At 51.3% G+C, this 25,465-nt stretch overlaps 1 protein-coding gene across 2 annotated transcripts in view; it reads left to right on the plus strand.

Annotated features, from left to right (window-relative positions):
- CORO2B (coronin 2B) overlaps positions 1-25,465 on the plus strand; it is a 127,575-nt gene that overhangs the window by 33,588 nt on the left and 68,522 nt on the right. The window contains exon 1 of one of the 2 annotated variants that reach the window (XM_059180930.1): positions 13,838-13,936. The exons of the other annotated variant lie outside the window; for it this stretch is intronic. The gene's annotated coding sequence lies outside the window, so the exon portion shown is untranslated. Of the gene's footprint in view, positions 1-13,837; positions 13,937-25,465 lie in introns of those variants that run through there. 2 annotated transcript variants of the gene reach the window in all.

Raw genomic sequence — 25,465 nt, forward strand, 5'->3', positions numbered from 1 at the left:
ATAGCATGTTATAGTAAATTATTTTTTTTCCTCTGAAAGCATAAAATAATGGTCAGTCCTAGAAGTAGTTGAATTGGGTTTGATGAAATATGCTTAAATGCTTTGAAAGCATGGATTTATGCTTGTATAACAGTCTATCTGTTACAAATATGAATATACTGGATTTTTTGTTAAGATTATTTTAATATATTCATTTGAGAAAGAGCACGTAAGCAGGGGATAGGGTAGAGGGAGAGGGAGGAGCAGACTCCCTGTTGAGCAGGGAACCCAATGCTGGGCTCCGGAACCATGACCTGAGTCAAAGGCAGACGCTTAACCAACTGAGCCACCCCAAGTGCCCCAATATACTTGATTTTATCAGCCTTATATTATTGAACATTTAGGTGGGTCCAACTTTCTACTCTTAAGAAACATCCAGTATGTGAAATGTGTCCACACTGCTCATTGTTTATTGGGGTGGATTCTTAAAAATAGATATAATGAGGCAAAATGAATGAAGCTTTTTAAAGGCTCATGATGGCTTTTCCTTGTATATGCTAACAAGGACCAGAAGTGAATACAGAGGGATGAAGATGGGCATTGCATTTAGCGAGTTCTCCTTATTCTCTTTGCAATTCTTTGTGTGTAGACGTCAAAATGATGATCATAAAAGGACAAATCACCAGTGAGTGGCTCCATTTATTTATGGGGGGGGGGGCGATGTGCAGGGAAGAGAGGGAGAGGGAATGCAAGAGACTAGGAGACTGAGAATTGCCCAGCACTGCCGGGGAGCCCGCAAATACTGGAATGGATGATGTAGGAGTGAGTGCTCTGATCTGAGGTCTGAGGTGGGCAGGAGAGCTGTCGGGGTGATGGGAGGTCTTTATTTGCATACTTCTAAATTCCTGGGAGCTGGGCTGTTCCACCAGTTGGTAACAATATCCAGAAAGCACATTGAGCAGGGTGGGGCCAGGAGACCTGGGTTCCAGCCTCGGGCTGCTGCTAACTTGCTTCCTACCTAACCTTGAACACATGACTTGCCCCCTCATGCCTCAGTTTCCCCCTTTGTAAATGACGGAATGAGATTAGATGATCTTTGGGAAACCTCCAGTGTGAAGATCTATAGCTCGGGCATGCCCAGCCTATGAGGAGAGACAGATGGCAGTGGCTGATTTATCCCTCACCTCAGCCCTCTTGTTCCTTCTGTCCTAGAACAAGTTTCTGGGCGTCCCTTACCGAGGCAGAACGTTAGAGCCATTAAGCTGAGACTGCACAGGGAATTGGTATGACCAGTACCCTCCCTAAGTGCACCAAAACAGAGGACTCCTGAGAAACCCACCAGTCTTCTCCTCTTTCCCAGAAGTTCCAGGAGAGGCCCTGGGCATGACGGAAACCTTAAGTCCTGGCTTGTGTGCCTTATCCTCACCCGCCTCTCTGAATCACAAGTCAGACACTACCCTCTCCACCGGGGTCAGGAAAGAGTGAGAAACGGAGGTTAGAAACAGGATCTTTTTTTTTTTTTTTTTAAGATTTTATTTATTTATTTGACAGAGAGAGAGATCGCAAGTAGGCAGGGAGGCAGAGAGAGGAGGAAGCAGGCTCTCCACGGAGCAGAGACCCCGAGGCGGGGCTCCATCCCAGGACCCTGTGATCATGACCTGAGCCGAAGGCAGGGGCTTTAACCCACTGAGCCACCCAGGCACCCTAGAAACAGGATTTTGGTTAGGGCTGCTCTTTAAAGACTCAAAGTAGCATAAACGAAGTTGAAGTTAGCTTGGGGTCCTCTTTGAGCAGGCTCTGATGTCCAATTGCTGCTGTCCCTGCTTTTTAATGCCAAACTGCTCTGAGTTTAGTTCCATGGCTATTGTTTCATTTGCGGTGGGTTGTTTCGTCAGCCACCTGTGAGTGGCACTAATTTGCATACTTGGAACCTAGAATTTTTCACTAGTCACTGTGTCTTGAAGTGTCATCTGTGGACGACCTGCGCTGGACTCTCTTAGGTACATGTTAAGACGCAGATTCCTGGGCTCTCGCCCATATCTTCTAAATCAGTCTCCGGGAGCGGGCGGAATAAACATCTCCATGCCAGGGAGAACCTCTGAACGCATTTTTAACACGTTTGCCAGATGGTTCAACAACAAATCTCACGGGCCCTTATTGTCAAAGTACCCATGTAATGTCATTGCCCAATACTGCTTATCCGAGTTGGGCTGCGTGTGGGTTTACTGACTTAAATACTCTGCAAGAGGAAGAGTGCTGTCTTATCACATAAAATTGTGCATAGCTTCTTTTAAGAACGTTGTCTTTGATTCTTAGTCTCTTAGTCTCTGTTACCTCACCTTGCTCTTCCGCTGATAATAGGGGCCCAGGTATGTGAGGGGTCTGTGTGCCACCCCAAATCAGAAACCATTGCCCAAGACCCCAAGGAGCACCCTAGACCCTGATGGGCGGCAACAGCTGATGGAGAAACTCTTTTAAAGAAGGAGCATGAGGACCAAGACAGGGACGGGTCCTAGAGGACCTTCACAGGTCACAAGGGAGAAGCAGCCAAGCCTGTGAGCCAAGGATGGGGCTGGAGGTTGTACTTGGAAGGTGGCTGGGAGGATTTCAGGACTCCAGGGGCTGTCTGGGGACGGCCTTCCTCTACCCTTGCACTGTGTGTTGGGGGAGGGGCCGGTTCGAGGGCCCCAGCAGACCCTTTATCCGCTGCCCTCAGCTCTGACTGGAGCATTGTGTCCTGGTTGTGTCCCTCACAGCCTCTTAGTGACGGGCTTGTTGTCCAAGATGGGCCCGCGGCTGGTCCGGGCCTGCGCCCATGTATTATGCATCAACAGCTCAGACAAAGCTTCTGTGTGTGGGAGCCCAGTAGGGTGGGGGCTTGGGCCCCCGCAGAGTTCTGTTTACCAGGCACTGGACGCCCAGAGGGTGGGATGGTGGCGGGCGCCGCCAATAGAGATGGGATTCGCAGTGAGGTCAATGAGCGGGGAGAGTTGTGGTGTCATGGATCGCAATACGGGCCTTCCTGGCTGGAACGGGAAGGGTGGCCTACTTCAAGTTCACGGCAGCCAGGGAAAGAGTCCCGCCGCCTCCCAGGGCTCCCAGGCTTGCTCTGAATACACTGCTGGGTCATGAGCAGAGGCTGTCTGGCTAACCCAGGCCCCAGCGAGCCAGTAATTCCCGGGGTCCCCTGTGGGGGCGCCCAAAGGCCTCAGGCCCACAGGAGACAGGACTAAGGCCAACCTCCCTGATCCGAATGGGGAGCCTCTTGAGGGGCTCCGAGAGGTGTGGCCTCTCTCTGTGCCACCGAACTTGGGGGATGGGAGATACAGATCTGACCTAGAAGAGGAGGGAGATGAGACTGGCATTTTATTTATTTCTTTTGGAAGATTGATTTATTTATTTGAGAAGGGGGAGGGGCACAGGGAGAGGTAGAGAGAGTCTTAAGCAGACTCCACTCTGAGCACAGAGCCCGATAGGGGCTCCATCGCTCGATCCTGAGATCACCACCTGAGCCAAAACCAAGCCTGACGCTTCACCTGACTATGCCACCCAGGTGCCCCGAGAGACTGGCATTTCAGAGCCTCCACTGAGAGTCAGACCTGCCAGGAGGTTAACACGCAGGGATCGCTCCCTCCGGTCTGCAACCCTGCCCAAGGGAGACCTTTCCTCCATTCTGGGCTGGAAGGACCCATTGTCCCCTGCCCGGGGCTCTGATCGGAGTGCATCGTGAGAGCTGAGCTCGGTTAAGCACTCTCCCCCTGCTGAGACAGCCCGGAATGTCTCCAAAGCGTGTGCTTTGGGCGTACCTGGATTGCTCTGGGAGCCAGGACTAATCAGAATTCTCTCAGAAGACTTTGCAAAATAATAAGCTTGCCTCTTCTCCAGCACCCAGACGCTGGTGTGCATTTATAAGGGGGAGGGGGGGCTACCAATCTTGGGCAGGATGTATAGAGCTCAAAAAAGCTCCTCCGTTGTCCTAGTTCCTTCCCAGACAGATATTTAACCTTATTTTTAGTCTTATTTATAGATTTTAGAATTTTACTGTGCTCCAACAAAAGAACAAGGCTTTGTTCAGGGTCACCCAGCCCCCAAGTGTGGGGAGGGGGCTTGCCTGTTGTCTGGCCTGCTGGCCTCTCTGCCGTGCCTCACTTCCTTAGAAGCAGGTGGCTGCCCTCGATCAGATTCAGACCCCTCGCTGGAAGCTGTGGGCAATTGGGTGAGTCTCCGAGGCCGTGGTTGGGAGGATCCTGAGTAGCTGTGAGCGTGGCATGTCAGCACGTGGGCCTCAACTCTAGCCAGGAATCCCATGCCGCAGCCCTCTGTGAGAGTCCCCATGTCAGGGCCTGGCACCCCCCAGGGCCCGAGATCCGGGTCCTGCCTCCTGGGCACCGAAGTGTGGGGGGGGGTGTCACGGCAGACATCGTGGATGAGGGAGGATTATGGTGTGCTGACGTGCTTTTGGTTCCGGAACCAAACACGCAGGCAGACCCGTTCCAATGGCACGGATCCGAGGAGGCTTTCAGAATGGCTGTTCTGGAAGGAGGATGTGGGAAAGGCCAGCCTGAGGGGAGAGCTCTGTGTGTGTGCATGAGAATGTATGTGTGCATATCTGTAGACGCGTGTACATGTGTGTGTGGGCATGCAGGCCTGCATGCTCCTGTGCAGAAGTGTGTGTGTGCGCGTGTGTGTTCATTCACAGCAAATTCTGCCATCCCGGTTGACAGGTGCCTGGCCCATCTCATTGATGGACAAAGGAAATAGGATCAAATCCTTGAAGGATCTGAGTGTGGGGCTGGGGAGTGTGGACATTCTTCTCCTAGTGGAGGGACATTGAAAGTGTTAGAGCAGATTCATGGTCGGAGGTGTTTTGTTTTTATTCAGAAGAAATCTCAGAAGACGAAATAAAGGGTTTCGGGGAGAGGGGAAGGGGAGGGATGAATGTATGCGCGGACTAACTTACCTTCTTGTTTACTCCTCCCAACCACCGCCAACCTGGAGAGCAGTAACCATGGTTACCAGTTGAGGCTCCGGGGCTCTGAGGGGTTAAGAAAATGGGCCAGGAATTGTTGGGACTGAGTCACAGCTGGCCTCTGTTTTCCCATGACAATCAGCTCCTTCCCGCTCAGCAAAGCAGGACAGGTCTCTATCGCAGCTCAGGTAGTCCTGGGGACTGGCATCGGAAATGGGTAGGAACCTGGAGGTGGAGGGGGAGGAGAGGCTGCTGGACCACCGTGACCTCTTGTGTCTGCAGGTGGCCCAGCATCCCCTCTCAGTCTCAAAAGGACCTTCATGCCTTACCAGGCGCTCTTCTGTCTACTGCACTATTTGTCCTGTCTTCTCTCTTGGTCTGGGAACCAAGGGACTTGGTTCTAGTCCCAGTCCTGCCACTAGCCTGCTGGGTGACCTTGAGCAAGTCACTTGCCCTCACTGGGCCTCCACATTCCCACTTCTGAAATGAAGAGCAGGGTGTGCACATGTCTGTGAGTCTGTGTGCAGGGTTGTGAGCCTGTGCCTCTGTGTGTTCATTCTCGGCCACCCAGACAGACTTGAGGCCTTTCTTTACCATGTTCCCTCCCCGTGGGGTGGACAATGCTGGTATCATCATTCCTGTCTCCTGGAAGATGAACGTCCAGTCTTGGGAAGGGGGTGCTGAGTGAGTGGGGACTAAGCCGTATCATTCTTTTCTACCCACACCTGACAACCTCAATTCTGAAATCCATCCTGGGTGGCCCCCTTCTAGGTGAGTGGGTCCTGTGGCTGAACACGGGGGCTTATACTTGAATCTCAGGCTCAGTACGTTATTCTGAATTACTGGATTTTCAGTTCACTTCAGTAATGTTTACTGAAAAGCAAAAACAAAAATAATAATGTTTACTAAGTGTCTACTATGTGCCGAGCTCCATGTTAAGTCCTGGGGACACAGAAGTGAACCTGACCTGGTCCCCGCCCTCCAGGAACCCACAATTAGTGCTGTAGCACTCAGATAGTTTTGTGACTATGACTCCTGGATGAAAATCACCTTATGTTGTGGCCACAAGCACACACACGCACACACAAATACTTATATTACATATATAAAACCAAATCACAAGGCAGGCCATGCACTCTGATATTTTTTAGTCTTTTCTACTCTGTCTCATTTTTTTTTTTTTCAGTGCTGGTATCATCCTGCCACTTTGATTTCATAACCTGCTGATAGGAGGTGACCCTCCAGTGTGAGAAACATGGGTTGAATGTTGCGTCTGGTGTGTATATGAAATTGCATATAAATTACATGCTGTGGGAAATGAGAGGAAGGCATGGGTTCTTTTGATGGGGACAATCAGGGAAGGCCCCTGGTTCAAATGGCACTTGAGTGGATGAATGATAGGATTTTGGTCTGCAGAGAAAGGGGAAAGCTAACCCGAGGCAACAGCACTAGCACAGGCCAGGAGACAGTAGTGCTCCAGGCAGAGCTCACAGTGAGAGGTTCGAAAGCAAATGCTTTACCTGGTGTGCCACACTCAGTTCCCATAATAATTCTAGGAGGCGAGAACTCCTTGTACCTTCATGTCATGGATGTAGAAATTGAGACTCAGAGAAGTTATGTAACTTGCCAAGGATCACATAGGTAAAACTGATAGAGTCCAGATTTGCGCTCAGGCAGTTCCACAGAGATCTAAATGAAGTTCCTAGAGATGTGACCCTAAAGATATTTGGGGACTAATTCATTGAGATGCTTGAATACAAGCCTGAGAATGTTTAATTTCACTCTGGAGGAAAGAGAAAAAAAAGTTACACATTTTTCAAAAAGGAAAGTGACAGGATCACACGGGGAAAGATCACCAGCATAGGAGATGGGCTCAAAGAGAGACAGGGACATCTGTCAGAAGATGGGAGCGGCATTTTTCTGCTCAGGTCAGCCGCCCCAGAGACCATTATGTCACATTTATCTCATTGCAGTTAAGGACTTGGCTCATATATCATATGAAAGGAGGATAAATCATATTTCCCTTTTTACCTTGGCTGCTAGGAAGCTCAGAGTTCCAATCGGTGGCACTCTTTCATGGAACATTCGTGGATTCCAGTGGGCCTTTTATGTACTCATTTTGTCTTGCCTTAGTTTTCCTACCCTCACTTTCCTTTAAACTGAATTTCGTCACTACTTAATTTTTTGCCTCACCATAATGTATGCATTTTGGTATGCGTACCTTTGAGCAGGCTTTAAATGAAACATAAGGGAAACACACTGAAGCAACTGGAGAGGTTTTGCTTTGTTTTGTTTTGTTATTGTTTTTGTTTTACAGGCAAGATTGGAGCTCCTGGAGAGTAGGGATTGGCTTACCATCTCCCTCTGTTTCTCAAAGAACTGACACAAGCCACCAGTGATGTACAAGATGTTTTCACTGGGGCCTGGATAAATATGGTTTGGTTTAATTGTGACATATTTAATGTGTAGTAGAAAAATGTAGCTAACACATTGAACCAGTTCCATCACGGATAAAATTCCTTAGAATGAGGCTCAAGCATTTATTTAAATTTTAGAAAGGGTCAACTTAAACAATATTCTTTAAACAATTCTTATTTTTAAGTAATCTCTACACCCCACGTGAGGCTTGAACACACAACCCAGAAATCAAGACTGAGCCAGCCAGATACGCCTAAACAAAATCCTTAAATAAATATGGCTCAGATGATTTATAGAGATGGCAAAACAGTGTTGGCAGTGGTCCATAAATTATGAAGTTTGGCAAACAGGAATTCATATTAGGCCCTCATCTGACAAATGACAAAACAGAAGCCCAAAAAACCCTTGTCCTTGGGTCCTGCAGGTTATTCTTAATCTACAGAAGTACAGAGAGCTTTCCCCTTCCAGCCTCATTGTGCTTCTGAACCCTTTCTTACATTTCTGTCTTTTACTTACTTAATCCTTTTACCCCAGTAAATACTCCCAGAGCAGGAGTTATTGTTTCTCCCATTTCATGGATGGACAAACTGAGCCCCAAGGCGGGGTCAGGCCTGCCATTACCCAGCCAGCTATGGACTGATCCAGGTTAGAATGGTTCCAGGCCTTCCAACTGGGTGTTAGACGGAGTCAGGTGGGGAGCCAGTTTCTGTGTTGAAATCCCCCAACCAGTGTAGAAAGTCGGCTGGATAAATCAAGCAGTCCGCTGGCCTGTCTCCACTCGGAAGGAGCCTGACCCGGACATCGCTGCCCAGTCCACGCTGCCCCACCTCTGCTCCACTTCTGGGAAGACATAGCTTTCCGAAGATGTTCCCGCTGGCATACTGATGGGCTTGGTGCTCCGCTCTGTGGGGACGGAGGACATCAGCCATGAACGCACTCAGCTCTGGCCGCCGGGCACCTGTGGGCGCCCTGTGTGGGACCCTCCTGGCCACGAGTAATGAGACCACAGCATTTACTGGGCTTCTATGCCTTGCCAGCCCCTGTGCTCCCAGACGGAAGCTCACATTGAATGAGACACAGCCGTGAGCCCTGGGGACTCACAGTCTAGTGAGGGAGGCAGACACATAAACAACTAGCCAAAGAACAATGCAGTAAAAGCTGGAAGGGAGGAATGGACCAAGGGAGGGAGGGACCAGCTCTGCCTGCCGGGGATCAGAGAGGCTCCATGGAGCAGGATACACCCGAACTGAACTGTGCTCTTGAATGGGGTTTGCCAGGAGAAGAGGAGAAGGCATTCCCAATGAGGGTCTGCCAGAGCAAACGCTCGGAGGTGACCGGGAAGGGACCTGTTTGGCTGGGATACCCAGCTGAGTGAGGCCTTTGAGGAGAGAAGCTACAAAGGTGGGTTGAAACCATTCGCAAGCTGGGGCCCCTGTGCTGCTCAGGCTCAAGCAGGAGCCCGCTGCTGGCGAGGATTCCGCACTCCCGTGGACCTGGAGACCAGCACAAGTGCAACTGAGGGGAGAATGTGCCAAGGTCGGGTGACGGCTGGGCTGGAAGCAGCCTTTTGAGGACAAGTGGGGCTCACTTTGGTTTGGTTGTTGGTTTGTGTTAGGGACGCAATGTGGCTCACGAGACCAGGCTTTGGAGCCAGAAAGAACGAGGTTCAAAGCCTATCTTCGCTCCTGCCAACCATGTGACCTTGAACATGTCGTTTTACCATCTCAGCCTTGGTTTTCCATCTTTAAAATGGGAATAGAAAGCCCTTTCTCTTAGGAGAACTCAAGGAGATCAAGTGAGAGGAGGACTTAGCCCAAAGCCTGGTTTGTAGTGAGTGCTCAGTGTGGTGGGTGCTACTGCTGTTGGCAATGATGGTGGCAACTGCTCAGTGAGTGGGTGTGCAAGATGGACTTGAGTGTGTGCAAGTGTGGACTTGAAGGTCTTTTTGAGACCATCTGTCCAGGTGAAGTCTGTGACCACAGCGTGAGGAGGCAAGGGCTGGTTTTATAGGCACTTGAGTGTGAGTCTGTTAGACAACATTTTACTGAGGGCTGCTGGTGGCTGGAAGGATGAGATGAGTGAGTCTGTCATTCTCTGAGGTGGAAGACCCTTGAAGTGTCATTCAGTTCAACCTGAATCTGATGTGGAAGTCCCTTCAGTACCCACCTGTACCAAAGGACCTTCCAATGTCATTAATTGCCTCCAGAGATGGGAAACTCACCACTTATAAATAATCCATTCTGTCGTTGGACTTCTCTGGCTACTCAGTAGAAATAAAAGTGTCACCCCTATGGAGTGCCTGCAGAACTGAAGCAACTGGACTGAGACCCTGGGCCCTTTGCACACCATGGGAAAGTCATTCGGGAACCCTGGCAGTGTCCAGCATGTGCAAGCTGACACCCGTGACCTCTGGCCCTCCCCTCCCACAGCCATATTTGCCCTGCATCTTCAGCCCTGCCCTGTCTTAGCCCAAGAGGACAGAAATGGGTGAGGTCAGCCTCTCCCAGCAGGGATGTACACTGAGGACATCCCTGATGATGTCCAGGAGTCATCATCGCTGGCAGCGGGATGGACTCTGATGGGGGACGCCAAAGGCAGCCTGCAGATTTCTTTGCTCCAGAAGTCCTGTTGGGCTTCTCCATCCTGGGCCCCAGGAGCCTGGAGCAAAGATGTCAGCAGCTCCTCTGCAGTCAGGCACAGGGAGCGCAAATGGGCTTCTTAGTCGCTGGCTGGAGAGGAAACCCTTGCTGAGCCCTCCTCCCTCTGTGCCCAACCCCTCCTCAGCTCGGCCTCCAGTGAAAAGGAGGGATGGTGGAAGGCAGGAGAGATGGACCCAAGGACCAGGTCTCAGGTCCTGCCCCTGCCCCACCCTGGCAGGTGACCTCCCCTTGATTTCTGATTCTCTTATCTCATCTGATAAATGGGGATTAAGAAAGCCGGCTTCCTGGTTTAGACGAGGTAATCCATATCCCGGTGCCCCACCAAGGTTAGACAGAATCAACGGAGAACGCGATCACCAACACGAACAGTAATGGGGATGCGCAGATCATTAGAGTCTTTGAAAAGTACCATTCACAGACTTTTCCCCAGCCTGAACCCACTGTCTCCAAGGCCCAGAGCCCATATACCACACATCTCAAATATTAGGGTTACACTGGAATTACCCAAGGGGCTTTTTAAACATCAGCCTGGCGGCTTCCTGGGTCTGGCCTCTGGATTTTAATTCAGTGGATGTGGGGTGGAGCCGGGGATCTCTGTTTCTCTTCCAGTGTTAGTGGCTGAAGGCCACATCTGCCCAGAGTGGGGCACACCGCTGGACAGCTGGCAGGGTGCCCGGGGACACCTCCTCTGTGCTGCACGACCCTAGACTGCCTGCACAAGGTGTCCAGAGTGTGACACAGTGGGAGGAAAGAGACCCTGTCTCCTCAGCGTACCACACAGGGCTTAGGAGTCCTTAAACTTGAGTTATTCTGATCATTTCTTTATTTTATTTTATTCATTTATTTGACAGACAGAGATCACAAGTAGGCAGAGAAGCAGGCAGAGAGAGAGGAGGAAGCAGGCTCCCTGCTGAGCAGAGAGCCCGATGTGGGGCTCGATCCCAGGACCCTGAGATCATGACCTGAGCCAAAGGCAGAGGCTTTAACCCACTGAGCCACCCAGGTGCCCCTGTTCTGATCATTTCTTGTATGCAAATTTCTCTATGGAGGACCAGGACAAAAATTTCTTCGAGGAATTTTTTAAAAGTTGGTTTTATTGAGGTATCCTTTCCATGCAATAAAAATCCTTTACTGTGTTCTCTTCCATGTGTTTCAACAATGACATACAAGCTATACAAGCTGTGTAGTATCAGTTATGACCTAGAACATTTCTGTCTCCCCCTCCCCCAAATCCCTTCCAGCTGCTCTGTAGTCAACCCCTCTTCCCACTTACCACCGATCTGTGTTCTATCTTTATCGTTTTGTCTTTTCCGGAATATCGTATAAATGCAGTATTTGTGTCTGTCATGCTTGGCTCAGCATAATGTATTTGAGATTCGGTCATGACATATGCGGGAATCAGTCGTTTGTCCTTTATTGTTGCCGAGTCGGATTCCATGGTGTGGATGTGCCACGGTTTACCTTCCTGGGGTAACTTCACTGTCCCCAGATTTTGTGCAGATATATGATCTACCAAGAAACGCAATGCATTTGGTTCCCATACTGATCGTTCTGCTCTGGCTTTTTCAAAAGTCAAAGTAGACTCATTCTTCAGCAATGTTTTTTAAATTAGCTACTACATGCCTCTACGAGGGCACCTAGTTCATAAAGAGGGGTGGCTTGGGAATAACTGGAAGATCCCTCTTCCCTTCAGAAGGAGCAGCTCTGGGAATGTAGACCCAGAGTGGGCCAGAACTTCTGATTTCCGGTTTTTCCAGAAGAGGAAGGAATCTGGATTTTTATATGAAGTGTCCTGATTTTTTTAATGTTGGCAAGTAATTCAGAATGATTATAATCACTGTGCTGGCCCTTAAGTCCCACATCTGCGAGCCAGATTGAGTCTGTGGGTCTCTGCCTCCTGGCCTGGGGCTCTTGCTGTGCTAGGTGCTCGAGATGCAAAGAGAAAGGATTCTTGCCTCCCAAGTTGATCACACACCAGTGGGAGAAATGGGGCTTGTAGAGCAGTAATTACTCACTGGAGGAAGGTCCTAGAAGCCATGTAAAAAGATATTTTGAGAACTCAGTATTGTACCTTGTACCCATCACTGTCCCTAAAGGTTTCCCAGATAAGGTGACCTTGAGGTGAGCCTTGAGGAAGGAGTAGGGGTTTGTCCATAGCGGGGACACGTCAACCAGAAGGATTAGCCTGGGCAAGGACTGTGAACACGGAAGAGGCTGGGTGCCCCCCAGAGAATGGCGAGTCAGCAGGTGTGAGTGAGCCCTTTGGCACAGAGGTTGATTTATTATAAATTTCCTTCATGGACTTGACCTTGAAATACTGGTTTTTCAAATCAGGAAGTCAGCACAGCCCCTGACTGTTTGTTCTTGTAACATATTCTACTGAAGACCTAACTGTCCATCATACTGGAAGTCTTGCCACACCCTTTAGTGGACACATTGTGGCGCTATGTCTAGCATCTCGCCCCTTTCCCTTGGAAGCCTGGGGCTCTGGGGCTTTCTGGCCCTTTCTATCAGGTGTGCTTGGAGGACCAAAGCCACCTCCCAGAAGGGATTGAAGACCAAATTGCATGACCATGTAAATAGCTGAAAGACAGAACCAGTGGCCAGAAGTTGGAACGATGTTGTTAAGTCTTAAGGTCAGAAAACACCGAGGAGAAACGTTCAGTGTCCTGGAGAAAGTGAAAAAAAAAAAAAAAAAAAAAAAAAAACTCGAGTCAAGTCCAGACTTACATTCCTGTTCTGAGGCAACTCCAGCTGCACATGGGGCCCGGCGCTGGTATGAGCCGGCATGAGTAGGTTGAGTTCTGCTCTTTTCACCTCCCCTGTGTCCCCTGGGGTGGAGTGACATCAACAGAGAAGGGAAGATGGTGGCCGGATGACATGGATGGTGGCCGGATGCAGGACTCCTGGCCTTTAAGTGGGGTGAGGAGGGGGCAAGATAGAGCCAGGGACCCCCCAGGAATCACCACCTTTAGACTGGTGGCTCCTCCTCCTCACTGAGCAGGGTTTTAAAAATGCAGATGCCCAGACCCTGGGACCAGCTGCCTGGTGCCCACTCCCAGTCTCATCACTTGACTGCAGGACCTTCGCTCGGGACTGTGGAAGGAAGGGGGGCTCAGGTCATACAGCAGTCCCCCTCCGGCTGATGGGGGGAAGGGGTGGCAGTGTCTCCCGTCGCCCTCCACAGCCAGCTGGGATCTTACATGGTTCACCTCTTGCCAACCCTGGCATCTCAGCGGTTGCTCGGCAATGGGGAGGTCACAGAAAAGAGAGGTGGGCGGGAGCCATGTCCCCTTCATTCACTCATTCACTCAACAAGTGTTCACAGAGCCTCCATTGTACCTGCACAGAAGGCCCCACAGGGGATGCCACCATGACAGCCCTGGTCCTTGCGCTCCAGAAGACTCAAGTCCAAGACACATTGACCGTGCTTGGCTGAGGCTCTCGCATAAAGGTGGCATAATATGGGCAGGGCAGGGCTAGATCTATAAAGTGTTCTGATGGCACAGGGAAGGAAGGTGTTGATCTGCCTGGGATATCTAGGAAGGCTTCCTGGAGGAAGCAGCCTTGGGGATGCTGTTAGGCAAGTCAGTTATTATTTTTTGACTTGGACCTTGTTGGGGGCATCCTGGTCCCCTTCGTCTGCTTCCTTAGCCCAGTTTACTTCCAGCCTCTCTGTATTGGAGCCCACTTTATTTGCTATGCATCTCCAAGTTCCAGAGGGTTCTGTGCTGGGGGGTTTTACTCCTCTTCCCCTTGATACCCGCAGTCTTCTCTCCCCATCCCCAGACTGGATACCCAGCAGGAGACCTTCTACAAAGAATGCCAAGACTCCTGCCCACCACCACCAAAATGTAGCAACATCAGCGCTGGAGGAGGGAGAAAGGGCGAGAAGGGGCAGGTGATTCTGGTGGGTGCTTTGCACGTTTTAGTAATACCAGTGATAAATGTGCGACGATAACAATACATTAACATAACGACCAATATCAAGTTTCTTCCATGTGCCAAGCATGTTGCCTGCATTATCTCATTCAGTTCCCACCCCAGCCAGCAAGAAGCCCTATGGCCTGCATGTTGAGCGATACACCCAGTGGAGCTGGAAGGCTTGGGTTCAGATCCTTCCACCACTTCATCTGTATGGGATCTTGGGCAAGTCACTGGACATCTGTGCCTCAGTTTCCTCCCCTGTAATAAGGGGAAGATTATAGCACCTGCTATATCCCTGAATTGCTATGAGGATTAAGACTGGCAAAATGCTTAGACTAGCACCTGACACATAGTAAATACAACGCAATGTCAGATACATTACCCGGTGCATTACCTTGCTTCATCCGGGTTAAAACAAGGAATCAGGAACAGCTGAGTCCAGGGACTGTGGCTAAGTGAATTGAGCACACAGTAGGTGCCAGGTAATGTCAGGAGCATTCTATACACATTTTCTCACTTAATCTCCCATCAAGCCACCTCCTGTGGCTTAAGGAAGCACCACGAATAACCCCAATTTCTTGTGAACTTGTGACAGTAGCTGGTTAGTGATAGAGAAAGACGTCCAACCAGAGCTAGATGACAACAGCAGAGGGGAGGACACCCCCATGTCTCCTGAGATAGCTGTGTGGTTCACCTTCAAAATGGGCAGGGAGGAATGAATTGGAATTGGAAGTGCTAGAGGTGCTATGACATTAACAAGCATGAGCAGGGAGGAGTCCAGGGAGCAAGACCTAGCAGGGGGTGCTGGGTAAGCCACAGGATTGTGCTGAGAAGTACTAAATAGGTCTTGATGTTTTGTGAAGTTGTTGCCCCCTGAGCTGGTCTGCCCCACATTGGAAATTCTGGAGTAGTCAATGTCTGAGAATAGCATTTAGGTCAGAAACACAGGAGGGTAATTGGAAAGGCTCCATGCGTGGCCACCATGTACAGTTGTGCAGGTTGTGGTCTGTACAAAGGCACCTGGCAGAGGAACAAGTCCAGCTCACGTTTCCCTCACCAAGTCATGGGCTCTGATCTGGGTCTACATCTGCCTAGAGGAAGAGGCACCATTTTCTATTTTCACTAAAGTGCCCTACAGACTGGGGTGGTCTTGACTCCAGGTGAGGGGGGAGCAGAGAGACTTTATCTGCAGAGATGAGTCTGCAAGGTCAGATGTTGCCATTGGGCTGGGGAACCGTGGCTTTGGTTTCATAGTGATTGGGAGGCCCTGAAGCAAAGAACACAGCCTGGGACCATGTCGATGGAAGGCTGAGCAATTTCTGGGTCTGCCTAACATGCTCACGAAGTGAATAGGGACCAGCAGAAGCGTCTGTGATGGGAGTAGCCCCTGTGGGGGGACCAGCTCTGGGAGGTTTGAGTGGGGCTGAAGAAGATGGTAACCCCATGACCCTGAACCCAACTCACAGTGCAGTCAGGGAGGCTAGGCTCTTGAGCCAGCAGTGTGTGTGTGTGTGTGTGTGTGTGTGTGTGTGTGTGACTACCATAAGGGAAAGGAGAAAGGGAACCTCAAAAAAGCACGAATCCCAACAGACAATGGCAGGGTATCCTGCTCGAGGCACCGTGGCCATGCTTTGCCACCCGCTTGGCCGCCATGATGGAAGAGGGGAAGAAGGGTGCTGGTGTTTGTGTGCTCGTCACCCACCAGGCCCGTGCCAGATGTTTTAGACACATGACCTCATTTTCTTCTCCACCCCCTTCCTCATGCTTTCTGTAGCAATGACAGCTTTTCGTAGAATGAAAAAAAAAAGGTGGGGAGATCTTCTTTCAAGTCTCCACAGCATTGCTGGGCCTGGAATACGCTGTGGGGAGTAGCTGTGTAGCCAAGGGCAGCATGAATTTGATTCTTGCTCTCCCCCAACCCCCCCATCCATGCGACTTTTCCAGCAAGCACACAGGAAGAAGAGCAAGCTGCCTCAGCTCACCCCAAGAAGCTCTGTTGGGAGAGGAGAGAAAACCTGGAAGGGGAATGGAGGGGGTCCTGGTCCTGGTTCTTCGCGCTCTGGCAGAGGCCTAGGCTGGGTGTGGGCTGGGCTGGGTGGGGTCTGGGCATCCTCCCCTTCTCTAGGTTTTTGACTCTGGGGGGAGGGCCGCTGAGACAGAGGCCTCATAGAGACCTGTCACGGGCAGTGTCCGAAGCCCTTTCTTCTATCAGCTGCGATGCTTTGGGCTACAAGTAACAAAAAAGGCCAACCAAGAAAGACTCAAGCTGTAGGCACGTTTCTGTTTTATCAAACAAGAGGTCTGGGGGGTGAGAAGGATCACATCCTTCCCATCTCGAAGCCAGCACCCACACTGGAGGAAGCCCTGATGTGCCCACATGAGGAGAACCCCTTCTCTTGAGCTGCCAGAGATGATGGTTGTCACACCGCGTTGCTAGAATGGGGTCTATGTTGGTGGCTAGAAGCAGACCCTTTTACGGTCAGTAATAGGAGGCAAGAGAGTAAGCGGCAGGCAGGCCTCACGGGCTCCCAGGGGCAGCCACGTGACCAGGCATCGGAAGTCTGGAATGACGTTTCTGATCTGCAAGTGCACAGGATTCCGAGGTTTTTCTTGTCTGCTCAAGCCTGGCCTCTGGGATACTGATGAGAGCTCTTACTCTGTCGCTTGCCTCTGCAGCCTCTTCCTCATCGGGAAGGGACAGGCTGTACCCTCCCCGCCGCCAACCCGAGCTCTGTAACCCCAGGGGGCGCTATTCACATGGTCAAGTGTGCAGTGCACGTCCTGCATGGCCTTCCACGGCGGCTCTGACAACTTGGAAGCACAGAGAAGATACAGATCCTTTATTTTCTCCAAAGCTGATCTGATCTGATTCAGAAGCCTTGCCTCACAGAGTCACTGTGATAAAACACATCTAGCCCAGTCCAGTGGGGCCGGTCTGATTCAGTCATGTAAATCATCTTGTAGGGTAAAGGCTCGGCCTCTTTGGGGGTAATTTGGCTTCTACTTGAATGATTCTCAAGGGCTCATCTTTCAGAGCTCCTCCTCCTCTGGCTCATTTTCAAAATGATATCTGTGGCTATAGACGGCTGAGGCTTATACGACCTCAGATGTTAGGGGGAGGGGGACCCCCAGTTCTGTGCTGGTCCTTAGACATGTCCTGGCTGATGTCCACTAAAGTGTGTCTGGTCTGTCCTTCTTTGGGCATTCATTGGGCACCTACCACTGAATTCTCCAACTGACAGACTCATGGTCCATTTTTTCTTGGCTCTAATGACAGTGTCTGTTCCTAGCTGGTCCTTTGTCTCATATCCATCTTGCCCCTGGCCTTGCAGTTGGTTTGCCCCTCTCAACAGCAACTTCTTGGTGGCCCGTGGCTCTTAGACCTCCCATATCCTCCCTCAGAGGTATGCAGGGACTGATGGCAGGGTTCTCTCCAACACGCAAGAGCTGAAGGGAGCTCAGGTTTGCACACACAGCCCCTTCTGTTTGGCCATTCCCCTTGGCCATCTTAATCCTGTGAAACCACATCTTGTTTGAATAGTGATCTCCTTCCAGAATCCTTTGTTCTTTTTTAAAGTGGGCTCCATGCCCAGCGTGGAGCCCAGCGCAGGGTCGGAACTCATGACCATGAGATTAAGACCTGAGCTGAGATCAAGAGTCAGACGCTCAACCCACTGAGCCACCTAGGCACCCTTCTTTCCAGAATCCTAACCAAGAAGTTGGAGGGAAACCCGTCTGCCTACCAAGCATATTGCCCCCGAGATGGAAAATCAGGACACATACCTGAACACGAACTTCCGTTCTGATTTCTGATTTCGCATTCTCCGTCTCCATCTGCCAGGAGTGGGCTTTCCTCTTGCCCTGGTGTCTCACCAGAGTCAGCCAAGGAAGACTCTTCCCTTGCTAACAGGGGGAGATGGGAGTCCAGAAAAGCCTCTTAGGTCTGGCTCTTAAGATGGTCGTGTAGCTGTGCAAAATCCTATTTTAGAAGTCAGAACCTTCTTTTTTTTCTTTTTTCTTTTGTTTTCTTTTTCTTTCTTTTTTTTTTTTTTTTGATTCCTGCTTTAACCGTCCTAAGTCTCTCTGAATAAATGGATGCCAATAAGAGGAAAAAGGAGAAGGTCACAATTAGCCAGTGCACAGGAGTGAAGCACACTTACATATCTGGAAAGTAAAACTGACCCTCTTCATGCTTCTCCGTGTCCTCTTCCCCATGCCCCTTTACTGTGCCTGTGGCTCCTGTCTCTGCCACCAACTACTGACTCCCCGTAGCTCACATTTAAACTCCCAAAGAAGGAGCTGAGTGGTTGAGCCAATCGCCGTTGAGCGTGGGTCTCCCCTACCATGCAGAGCTCTGGAGCTAGGCTAGAGGTCCCTGTGGGACACAACATGGCCACCTCGATGAGTCAGTGTCCCTCGTGAGTTTGGGCAACAGTCGCTGTCATAGGGGAATTGGCCAAAGATCCAAGAAGATTCCCCTTTCCTTACCAGGTCTTAAATGAATTAGTAGGTTCTTTTTACAAGGCAATGAGTGAGTGAAAGGTGCAGGACATCATGAGATAGTCATCAGTCAGATGGTTTTTTTAAACAAAAACCTTTTTATTTTCTCAGTGACATTTTCTTCACAAAGTTTCCACTCTAGTTTCTAGACCTTCAGCTGATAAAGTTTTTCCAGTGTCTTGGAGGAAATAGTGCCCCCCCACACACTCCCTACACACTTACACACACACATCCCTAGGGGATAGTAGAGGGTGAGCAACACAGAGAGTTTATCTCCAAGTTAGCTGTGTGCATGGGGCCCAGTGTCTGCTTCTCTGTGGGCAAGCGGACGGTCCGCCTTGTCTGTGCCCAAGATAGTTAACAGTAACACAAAGGCCTTCAAGCTTTCAGGGTGCCTGAGTGTCTCCCTCAGCTAAGCATAAGACTTCGGCTCAGGTCAGGATCTTAGTGATCCTGGGATCCAGCCCTGTTGTCAGGCTCTGTGCTCAGTGGGGCATCTGCTTCTCCCTTTCCCTCTGCCCCTCCCCGGGCTCAAGCTTGCGCAAGCGCTTTCTATTACTCTCTCCCAAATAAATTAAATCTTTAGAAAAATAGCAAGGTCTTCAGCTTTCCCTTTCTCCATTGGCATGCTGAGGGATGGGTGGGCTTCCTCTGTTCTCTAATGGAGACCCTACTACGAGGCGTGCAGACTGTCCTGCTCCTCGTCCCCCTCTCCCCCCAGCCCCACAACAGTTTATCAGCCCATCTTTGTCTGCACTGCCGAGTGACAGGGAGGCATGGTCTTGTTCTGTGAAGTAGGTGGTCCTAGGACCCCGGGCCACAGGGACCAACACGTGGAAGGGCTCCCCGGCAGGCCCCGATGAAAGCTCATGGGACTCTGCCCCACAGGGGGCCCTGAATGTCCCCTTCCAGGGAATCACCCCTGACACACTGTTTTAGAAGTTCTCCTAGACAGAAGCGGCATCCACATGCGAGGTCTAACCACCCAGGGCTGAGCCCCGAAGGTTTGGGGATGCCTGGGTGGGCAGGTTCTGCCACGGGGAAGGAGCCCTGCAACAAGGCGCAGGACCAGGCACCTGCACATGGGATCCCCAATCATCCTAAACATCAGGCAGGGCATTTGAAGAGCCTGGAGGGTCTCCCCAGCCCAGCCTTTAGCCTCAACTACCAAACAACCTTGAAAAAAAGTTGCCTGGGTGGCTCAGTGGGTTAAAGTCTCTGCCTTCGCCTCAGGTCATGATCTCAGGGTCCTAGGATCGAGCCCCGCATCAGGCTCTCTGCTCAGCAGGGAGCCTGTTTCCCGCCCACCCCATCCCACCCCCCTACCCCCCGCCTGCCTTTCTGCCTACTTGTGATCTCTGTCTGTCAAATAAATAAATAAAATCTTTAAAAAAAGAAGAAGAAGAAGAAGAAGAAGAAGAAGAAGTTGCTTAGTCTCGCCTAGCAAGAGACCAGAGAGCCACGGAGGAAGGTGTGAGAAGTTGAGATTCTGGGGAAAAGAAAATCGGGCGGAGAACCAGAAGTCTGGGGTAGAATGCTGCCAGCCCTTATTAAGCACTTACTGTATGCCTGACCTTGCAGCTGTGCAGTCTAGGAATGAGAGTAAAGCCCTGGAGGAACGTGTTAGGCCCTCTCTTTGATTGACTCACTCTACAACAGGATAGCTGTCAAGCACAAATGAGATCACTGCAATCGTTTTAAGGAACGAATGGATTTATATAATAGTCCTCATACAGTAGTTCCCACAGTGCTCCGCACACGTCACTATTTCACAGGGACCTCACAATTATCCTAAGGGGAAGGTATGAATTCTGTCCATTTCACAGATGGAGAAACCGAAGCTCAGCAAAGCAAAGGGACTTATTTAAGATCACAGAACTAGGTGCTCCTTGCACCATAGCCCGAGGACTTACGTCCCCTCAGATCATCTGGCAGCTTGTTAGAGATGCAGAGACTTGCCCCCACCCCCACCCCAGACTTCTTGAATCAGACACGGTGGAGGCGGGGCCCGGTGGTCTGTGCTTTACCAGGCCCTCACTCAGGTTTGGGAAGCACTGAACTAAAGCCCTGTTTCTCAACTTTGACATCTCTGCAGATCACCTGGGATCTTGCAAAACTGGATTCTGTTTCAGCCCTGCATGGGGCCTGGGATTCTGCATTTCTGATCGACACCCACCCCACCCCACCCACCACCCCGCCTCCCTCCCCCCCCCCCCGCCCCCTGAGGATGCCAGTGCTGTTGGCCCACAGATAGCACACTGAAGAGCAGCAATCACCTGGGGACGTGGGGGTGGGGAGCTCTGTTCAAATGCAGATTCCCTGGTTTATTCCCAGAGAGCTTGATCCTACAGGCCGGAAGTGGAGCCCAACCATGTGAATTTCCACAGACAACCCCCAGGGATGAGTCTGAGACAGGTGGCTTGGGGCTTAGCCTCTTGAGGACTGCTTCTCTGGAGCTCAGTCTTGCAGACATCCCCCCAGCCTCATTTTCAAAGGTTTTTCTCTTCCACTCAACATCTCCACTGGCCTTGAACCACCCATCTGGTCCCCTGCCAAACTGGGTTAAGGGTGTGAGTGGGAGGCCATCCCTGAGCCAGTGGGTCCTCAGTTCCTCAAAATAGGTCAGAAGTCTGGCACAGACCAGGCTCAGTGGCTGCAAATAGAAACCATCTGTTGGGCCTCTGCTTTGAGCTCCCTTGCTCCTCCCTCACTGGGCAGAGGAATATAGAACTCAGAACCCCCATGGTGGGTGGGCGCTTCTCTGGGCTGGGCCCGCTTACCCCAGACCTTCCGACTGGGCATGCCTGTGGAGGAAATGGGTAACCCTGTGTTGCACACCTCCCCCCCTCATGCTTTCACCCCTCCTCACCCTGCACCAACAGGTGTCTGGCCGTGCGCACTGGTTATCACGTAACCTTGCTGTGTGACCTTGGACAAATCACTTCCCCTCTCTGGGCCTTCTGCTATGAAACAAGAGGCTGGATTTTGGTGGACCCAAGGGTGATTTTCTGCTCTGACGAGCTCTGGTGGGTTGCATGAGAGCCTTTTGGTGTCAGAACCCACATGTAGAAAAGGTCGGGCCCCTAGAGAGGCAGGCATTTCCTTCTCCCAGCTTTCTGCCCAGGTCGGATCTTACAAGTTGAGAGCTGATCCTGCAGATCTTCCGAAGGAAAGGGGCATGGTTTGTGATCTGGGAGGGCCGGGGGGGGCTTTTGGAGGCCTTGAGGGGAAGTGACGGGGTCCCTTTTCCTTATTCCTGTCCTCATCCCTTCGCTCATTCGTGCATCGGCTAAACATGTAGCAGCACTATATTCAGTCTAACGATAAGTCCTGGAAAAATGAGGGAGACGGAGACCTAGTTCCCGCCCTCAATCACATCCAGCGTGGTTGGGGAGCAAAGATGCCGGGTGGAGCCCCGGGGTCAGACCTGAGTTCACTCCAGCTCCTCCACTCCTGTGAGCTTCGAAGCCCAGGTGATTCTGTCCATGGGGATTATTGTTGTATCTTTTCCTAGGGTTGCTATCAGGATTAGGGGAGGTAATGGACATAAAATGCTTGGTTCCCAACGAGCACCTCAACATCGGCTATTGTCATGAGTGTGCTAAGCCAGGAAAAGGAGAGCACAGGACGGAACCTGGGGGCTTCTGGAAAGACTTCTCTGCCCGGCAGCCATCTTGCCGTAGGTGGGAAGCTCTCCTGAAAAGCTTGGAGCAGCGCAGGCCGGCAGCCTTCTCCTCACGTGTCCAGGCCTGCTCAGCGGTACAGAAAAGATGCGGGGATTCAGGGCAGAAGCCTGCTCCAGGAATAGACTTTGTGTCTGGCTGGACGTGTGTTGGGTGATGGGCAGTGGGCAGCATCCTCGGGAGCCAAAGCTGGATCCTCCCATCTGTAGGCTGTTGAGAAAGTGCCATCCCAGCCCCGTTCGTTCCCACGTCGATCTGCTCTGATAGCATGAGGGAGACGGGACAGAGCTGGGAGGGGTCCCGTTTCATGGCGGAGAAGGGCTTGCGCAAGAGGCTCTGGGAATCGGTGGGCATGCCGGCCTGGGACCCAGGCATTCCACATTTGCTGCTCAGTGGTACAGAAAAGATGCAGGGATTCAGGGCAGAAGCCTTCTCCAGAGCATGTCATTGGGGTGACTCCAGACCATGACCTTCCTTGGTTCCCCTGAATCCTGGCCGGGAACTATGGGATATGAAGGTTCAGTCTGATCAGTCTCTTCTAGGATATGACTTTTGGGGACTAATCAATATTCTAGCAGCACTGTCCAGTAGAATGTTTTGCAGGGATGAAAACGCTCTGTAATCTGTGCTGTTCAAGATGGTAGGCCCTAGCCACGTATGGCCAGTGAGCGCTACCAATGTGGTTCATCTAAATAAGGAACTGGATTTTGCATTAGATTTCATGTTAATTCATCAGGCACACATAGCAAGTAGCTGCCACGTGGGATGGTCTAGCTTTGGGCAATTGTTAGGTATAGGGGCTAGAGGAAGTATCCTCAAAAGTGGGCATCCACAGAGATGCACCTTCATAACATGCCCCTAAGGTGATCCCTGTGTGCAGTCAGGTTAGTAGATCAGCGGACCAGGGCTCTGAGAGCCACTGCACTAAGAGAAGTGGTCAACATCCCGCAGCGTACGGAGCCTCACACCATCCATCCATTGGTCTGTCTGCCTTGTAGCCTCTACCTCTTTCTCCATCATCTGATTTCCACTGCTGTTTAATTCCGGACCAGCTACACATTCAGTTATGCCACAGTCATAGTGAGAGCATTTAGGCCACGGAAACTGGAAAATACTAAAAACCAGGGCACCCCTTCCCTCAACGAGCTGGTTGATAATCATTTACCAGCACGCTTCTGCCCCAGACCCCCTGGCAGGCACATTCTCTGAGTCGTGACCATGTACCTAGCACGGTTTTAGGCATTGCCGATGCCACAGTGAACGGGAGAGATGGAAATGCCTGCCGTCCTGAAGCTGACTCCGAGAGGACAAGGGTCCCACCAGATGTGTCAGAGGCGTTGTGTGTTTGATAATGACACGTGCCTGGGACAGGTCTCACTGAGAGATCACCTTTGAGAAAAGAGCTACAGGAGGTGAGAGAAGCAATGCAAGGAGTGGTGTCCTCCTGAGCAGGTCACGTCACAGACGAAGGGAACCGGGTCTCTGATGGGCTCGGAGCCTCACACCAGGTTGGGGTGCAGCCAGGGTGCGAACGTGGGTCTCCTTGGCACGAATGCTGTGGAGCTGGGATCTCTGGTGGAGGGTGGGGCAGGGGCAGTGAGCCAGCCTCCTGCCTCACCCACCCCTGTGCCCCTGCTGACACTGGGTATGCTTGGGGGGCCAAAGATTCAGGGACAGGCCCTCAGGAACTCTCTGGAGGCCCAGACCCAGCAGATCCAGGAGTCAGAGAGCGGGTCAAAGAGAACACGTGTGGTGTGGCGTGCTAGTAACTGCTTGAGTGGCCACAGCATCTTCTCAGGAGTCCTGAAAGCCAGTGCGAACCCCGTGTCCTGGGCTAGACCACAAAATGGCAGAGCTGGTTGGTGAGCCATTTGACCCAAACCTCTCCTATGGCAGAAGGAGGGATTGCTTGAAGGCCCCCAGCTCATGAGGAGTTGAGCCGGCTGGAATGCAGGTTTCTGGCACTTTCCTCATACTAGAGGTTCTCAAATTGGGTTCCACAAGGGTCCAGGTTTCCTCAGTGTGTTTGCAGACCACTGCATGAAGGTGTTCCCAGCTTCCTTCTCGAGGAACACAAGCGTCTCCAGCTTGGCCTGTGTACACTTTGGAGGTCTAAGTAATGCTCTATTGAGAGAAAGGACACTCCTGCTGAAAGGAAGAGACCACAGCCCTTCATTTCACAGAGAAGAAAACTGAGGCCTAGAGTTAGTCAATCCAGCCACCCAGCCTGGTGGACTTCTCAGGCCCCCAACTGGTGGTCACTTCTGCTCTCTCCAGTTTGGGGTCCCTCCCATGCATCCAGCCCTGGGCTCAGAGACAGAGGAGGGCCAGGTGACTGGCTTCACTCAGGGACCCTGATGTTCATGGTCGAATGAGACAAGAATAGTGATAACAGATGTGCCCTTTGGGACAGTGGCACATCATTTGCAAAGCACCCCTGTGATCTCCTGTCCCATCCTCACAGAGATTTGGGACACCGAGGAGGACACTGAGTCGGCGGGGAAGGAAGGTGACTTGACCCACATCATGTAGCTAGTGATCCCCACCAGAAGGAAAAGATCAGCCTTCCTCTGGCAGCACATGGACAGAAAATGGCTCTCCCACAGACCCCAATGGGTTGCCCAGCAGCTGTCAGGTTGAATTCCAGAGGGGTCCTGGGCTCTGGGCTCTCCACTGAGGATGTAGCCATAAACTCCCCCGTCACCTGAGTCAGAGGCAAGGAAAAAAAAGAAACAAAAACCGCCCTGGTACATTTTTGTGTTCCAGTTAAAGGACTGAATTTTAGTCATCATCATCTAGAAAATGCGCCCGCTGGCCACAGTAAATCATTTTTAGGATCGGAGGACAGGATACAATTTGCTTCCATGTGGAGTGTACATAGTGATTATCTCAGAGGAGAAAAAAGGCAGTCTCCATTTCTTAAGAGGCTATAAGGGCCATTCAGCTGCGAAATGAATGCTTCTTCCTTCCGGGCCCTCCCCCTCTCCGAGGGAGACCAGGATGGCGCTAGGCCCGGGGAGAGGCCGCTAGGGAGTCGGCCCAGCAGCTGTGCACATCTGGAGGCCAGAGCATCTCCCTCCCTCCTCCGACCATCAGCCCAGCCCAGCCCCCTCGTGCTCCTGGCAGATCCTGGCCTCCCCAAGTAAACACGTAATTGAGGTCAGAGACTCCCTTGCAGGACCAGGAGAGAGGGCGGAGCTAATGTTTGGCGGACACCCTGTCGGGTGTCTTTGGATATGATCCCTTCACCGCATCCAGTGAGCCAGGTGGCATTATTTGCCTTTTATGGGTAGGTAAACAAATGCTCAGAGAGGTTGAGTAACTAGTCT

Source organism: Mustela lutreola, chromosome 7 (genome assembly GCF_030435805.1).
Source record: "Mustela lutreola isolate mMusLut2 chromosome 7, mMusLut2.pri, whole genome shotgun sequence".
NCBI lineage: Eukaryota > Metazoa > Chordata > Mammalia > Carnivora > Mustelidae > Mustela > Mustela lutreola.